Genomic DNA, 6,193 nt, shown 5'->3' on the forward strand with positions numbered 1-6,193 from the left:
ATAGGATAGATGATAGGATAGGATAGAGGATAGGATAGAGGATTGGATAGGATAGAGGATAGGATAGAGGATTGGATAGGATTGAGGATATTATGGGATAGAGGATAGGATAGGATAGGATAGGATAGAGGATACGATACGATAGAGGATAGGATAGGATAGAGGATACGATAGGATACAGGATAGTATAGGATAGAGGATAGGATAGGGTAGAGGATAGGATAAGATAGAGGATAGGATAAGATAGAGGATAGGATAGGGTAGAGGATAGGATAAGATAGAGGATAGGACAGAATAGAGTACAGGATAGTATAGAGGATAAAATAATATAGAGAATAGGATAGGATAGATGATAGGATAGAGGATTGGATAGAAGCGAGGATACGATACGATAGAGGATAGGATAGGATAGAGGATGGGATACGATATTATACAGGATACGATTTTATAGACGATATTATAGGATAGAGCACCGGATTGGACAGGGGATACGATATTATAGAGGATACGATATTATAGAGGATAGGATAGGATAGAGAATATGATAGGATAGAGGATAGGATAGAGGATAGGATAGGATAGAGGATAAGATAGGATACAGGATAGGATATGATAGAGGATAGGACAGGATTGACGATAGGATAGGATAGAGGATAGTATAGGATACAGGATAGGATAGAGGATATTATAGGAGAGAGGATATTATAGGATAGAGGATAGGATAGAGGATAGGATAGGATAGAGGATAGGATAGAGGATTGGATAGGATTGAGGATATTATGGGATAGAGGATAGGATAGGATAGGATAGGATAGGATAGAGGATAGGATAGGATAGAGGATGGGATAGGATAGAGGATAGGATAGGGTAGAGGATAGGATAAGATAGAGGATAGGATAGAGGATTGGATAGGATAGAGGATAGGATAGAGCATTGGATAGGATTGAGGATATTATGGGATAGAGGATAGGATAGGATAGGATAGGATAGAGGATAGGATAGTATAGAGGATAGGATAGGATAGAGGATAGGATAGGATAGAGGATAGGATACGATATTATACAGGATACGATTTTATAGACGATATTATAGGATAGAGCATCGGATTGGACATGGGATACGATATTATAGAGGATACGATATTATAGATGATAGGATAGGATAGAGAATATGATAGGATAGAGGATAGGATAGGGTAAAGGATAGGATAGGATTGAGGATAGGATAGGATAGATGATAGGATAGGATAGAGGATAGGATAGGGGATTGGATAGGATAAGATAGAGGATAGGATAGGATAGAGGATAGGATAGGATAGAGGATAGGATAGGATATATGATGTTATAGGATGGAGGATACGATATTATAGAGGATAGGATAGGATAGACGATAGAATAGGGGATTGGATAGGATATGATTGAGGATATGATAGGATACAGGATAGGATAGGATAGAGGATAGGATAGGATAGAGGATAGGATAGGATTGGAGATAGGATAGGATAGAGGATAGGATAGAGGATTGGATAGGATAGAGGATAGGATAGGATAGAGGATGGGATAGGATAGAGGATAGGATAGGATAAAGGATAGGATAGGATAGAGAATAGGATAGGATAGAGGATTGGATAGGATAGAGGATAGGATAGGATAGAGGATAGTACAGGATAGAGGATAGGATAGGGTAGAGGATAGTATAGGATAGAGGATAGGATAGGGTAGGGGATAGGATAAGATAGAGGATCGGATAGAATAGAGTACAGGATAGTATAGAGGACAAGATAATATAGAGAATAGGATAGGATAGAGGATAGGACAGGATAGAGGATAGGATAGGATAGAGGATACGATAGGATAGAGGATAGGATAGGATAGAGGATAGGATAGGATAGAGGATAGGATAGGATAGAGGATACCATACGATAGAGGATAGGCTAGGATAGACGGTAGGATAGAGAATTGGATAGGATAGAGGATACGATACGATAGAGGATAGGATAGGATATATGATATTATAGGATGGAGGATACGATATTATAGAGGATAGGATAGGATAGACGATAGGATAGAGGATAGGACAGGATAGAGGATAGGATAGGATAGAGGATAGGATAGTATAGAGAATAGAATAGGATAGAGGATAGGATAGGATTGAGGATAGGATAGGATAGATGATAGGATAGAGGATTGGATAGGATAGAGGATACGATCCGATAGAGGATAGGATAGGATAGAGGGTAGGATAGAGAATTGGATGGGATAGAGGATACGATACGATAGAGGATAGGATAGGATAGAGGATGGGATAGGACAGAGGATAGGATAGGATCGAGGATTGAATAGGATAGAGGATAGGATAGGATTGAGGATAGGATAGGATAGATGATAGGATAGAGGATTGGATAGGATAGAGGATACGATACGATAGAGGATAGGATAGGATAGAGGATAGGATAGGGTAGAGGATAGGATAAGATAGAGGATAGGATAGGATAGAGGATAGGATAGGATAAAGGATAGGATAGGATAGAAGGTAGGATAGGATAGAGGATAGGATAGGATAGAGGTTAGGATAGGATATATGATATTATAGGATGGAGGATACGATATTATAGAGGACAGTATAGGATAGAGGATAGGATAGGGTAGAGGATAGGATAAGATAGAGGATAGGATAGGGTAGAGGATAGGATAAGATAGAGGATAGGATAGAGGATTGGATAGGATAGAGGATAGGATAGAGCATTGGATAGGATTGAGGATATTATGGGATAGAGGATAGGATAGGATAGGATAGGATAGAGGATAGGATAGTATAGAGGATAGGATAGGATAGAGGATAGGATACGATATTATACAGGATACGATTTTATAGACGATACTATAGGATAGAGCACCGGATTGGACATGGGATACGATATTATAGAGGATACCATATTATAGAGGATAGGATAGGATAGAGAATATGATAGGATAGAGGATAGGATAGGATAAAGGATAGGATAGGATTGAGGATAGGATAGGATAGATGATGTTATAGGATGGAGGATACGATATTATAGAGGATAGTATACGATAGAGGATAGGATAGGATAAAGGATAGGATAGGATTGAGGATATGATAGGATACAGGATAGGATAGGATATCGGATAGGATAGGATAGAGGATAGGATAGGATTGGAGATAGGATAGGGTAGAGGATAGGATAAGATAGAGGATAGGATAGAGGATTGGATAGGATAGAGGATAGGATAGAGCATTGGATAGGATTGAGGATATTATGGGATAGAGGATAGGATAGGATAGGATAGGATAGAGGATAGGATAGTATAGAGGATAGGATGGGATAGAGGATAGGATAGGATAGAGGATAGGATACGATATTATACAGGCTACGATTTTATAGACGATAATATAGGATAGAGCACCGGATTGGACATGGGATACGATATTATAGAGGATACGATATTATAGAAGATAGGATAGGATAGAGAATATGATAGGATAGAGGATAGGATAGGGTAAAGGATAGGATAGGATTGAGGATAGGATAGGATAGATGATAGGATAGGATAGAGGATAGGATAGAGGATAGGATAGGATAGAGGATAAGATAGGATACAGGATAGGATATGATAGAGGATAGGACAGGATTGAGGATAGGATAGGATAGAGGATAGGATAGGATACAGGATAGGATAGAGGATATTATAGGAGAGAGGATATTATAGGATAGAGGATAGGATAGGATTGAGGATAGGATTGGATACAGGATCGGATAGGATATATGATATTATAGGTTGGAGGATACGATATTATAGAGGATAGGATAGGATAGACGATAGAATAGGGGATTGAATAGGATAAGATAGAGGATAGGATAGGATAGAGGATAGGATAGGATAGAGGATAGGATAGGATATATGATGTTATAGGATGGAGGATACGATATTATAGAGGATAGTATACGATAGAGGATAGGATAGGATAAAGGATAGGATAGGATTGAGGATATGATAGGATACAGGATAGGATAGGATAGAGGATAGGATAGGATAGAGGATAGGATAGGATTGGAGATAGGATAGGATAGATGATAGGATAGGATAGAGGATAGGATAGAGGATAGGATAGAGGATAGGATAGAGGATTGGATAGGATAGAGGATAGGATAGAGAATTGGATAGGATTGAGGATATTATGGGATAGAGGATAGGATAGGATAGGATAGGATAGGATAGACGATAGGATATGATAGAGGATTTGACAGGATTGACGATAGGATAGGATAGAGGATAGGATAGGATAGAGGATAGGATAGGATTGGAGATAGGTTAGGATAGATGATAGGATAGGATAGGGGATAGGATAGCGAATTGGACAGGATAGAGGATAGGATAGAGGATTGGATAGGATTGAGGATATTATGGGATAGAGGATAGGATAGGATAGGATGGGATAGACGATAGGATAGGAAAGAGGATAGGATAGGATAGATGGTAGGATAGGATAGAGGATAGGAAAGGATAGAGGATAGGATAGAATAGAGAATAGGATAGGATAGAGGATAGGATAGGATAGGATAGAGGATAGGATAGGATAGGATAGGATAGACGATAGGATATGATAGAGGATTTGACAGGATTGACGATAGGATAGGATAGAGAATAGGATAGAGGATATTATAGGAGAGAGGATATTATAGGATAGAGGATAGGATAGGATTGAGCATAGTATTGGATACAGGATCGGGTAGGATATATGATATTATAGGTTGGAGGATACGATATTATAGAGGATAGAATAGGATAGAGGATAGGATAGGGTAGAGGATAGGATAGGATGGAGGATAGGATAGGATAGGATAGAGGATAGGATAGGATAGAGGTAGGATAGGATAGAGGTTAGGATAGAATAGAGGACAGGATAGGATAGAGGATAGGATAGGATAGATAATAGGATCGGATAGAGGTTAGGATAGAATAGAGGACAGGATATGATAGAGGATAGGATAGGATAGAGGATAGGATAGGATTGCGGATAGGATAGGATAGGATAGAGGATAGGATAGGATAGACGATAGGATAGAGGATATGATTGAGGATATTATGGGATAGAGGATAGGGTTGGATAGGATAGGATAGAGGGTAAGATAGAGAATTGGATAGGATAGAGGACAGGATAGGATGGAGGATAGGATAGGATTGATGGTAGGATAGGATTGAGGATAGGAAAGGATAGAGGATAGGATATTATAGAGGATATAATAGGATAGAGGATACGATAGACGATTGAATAGGATAGAGTATAGGATAGAATAGGATAGAGGATTGGATAGGATAGAGGATTGGATAGGATAGAGGATTGGATAGGATAGAGGATTGGATAGGATAGAGGATTGGATAGGATAATGAATAGGATAGGATAGAGGATAGTATAGGATAGAGGATAGGATAGGATTGAGGATAGGATAGGATAGGGGATAGGATAGGATAGGATAGAGGATAGGATGGGATACAGGATACGATAGGGGATTGGATAGGATAGAGGATAGGATAGAAGATTGGATAGGATTGAGTATATTATGAGATAGAGGATAGGATAGGATAGGATAGAGGATAGGATAGGACAGAGGATAGGATAGGATAGAGGATAGGATAGGATAGAGGATAGGATAGGATTGAGGATATGATAGGATAGAGAATAGGATAGGATAGAGGATAGGATAGGATAGAGGATAGGATAGGATTGGAGATAGGTAAGGATAGAGGATAGGATAGAGGATAGGATAGGATAGAGAATAGGATACAGGATTGGATAGGATTGAGGATATTATGGGATAGAAGATAGGATAGGATAGGATACAGAATAGGATAGGATAGAGGATAAGATAGGAGAGAGGATAGGATAGGATAGAGGATAGGATAGGATTGAGGATATGATAGGATAGAGAATAGGATAGGATAGAGGATAGGATAGGATTGGAGATAGGTAAGGATAGAGGATAGGATAGAGGATAGGATAGGATAGAGAATAGGATACAGGATTGGATAGGATTGAGGATATTATGGGATAGAAGATAGGATAGGATAGGATACAGGATAAGATAGGATAGAGGATAAGATAGGAGAGAGGATAGGATAGTATAGAGGATAGGATAGGATTGAGGATAGGATAGAGGATAGGTTAGAGG

The sequence above is a fragment of the Halictus rubicundus genome, unplaced genomic scaffold, assembly GCF_050948215.1.
Source record: "Halictus rubicundus isolate RS-2024b unplaced genomic scaffold, iyHalRubi1_principal scaffold0019, whole genome shotgun sequence".
NCBI lineage: Eukaryota > Metazoa > Arthropoda > Insecta > Hymenoptera > Halictidae > Halictus > Halictus rubicundus.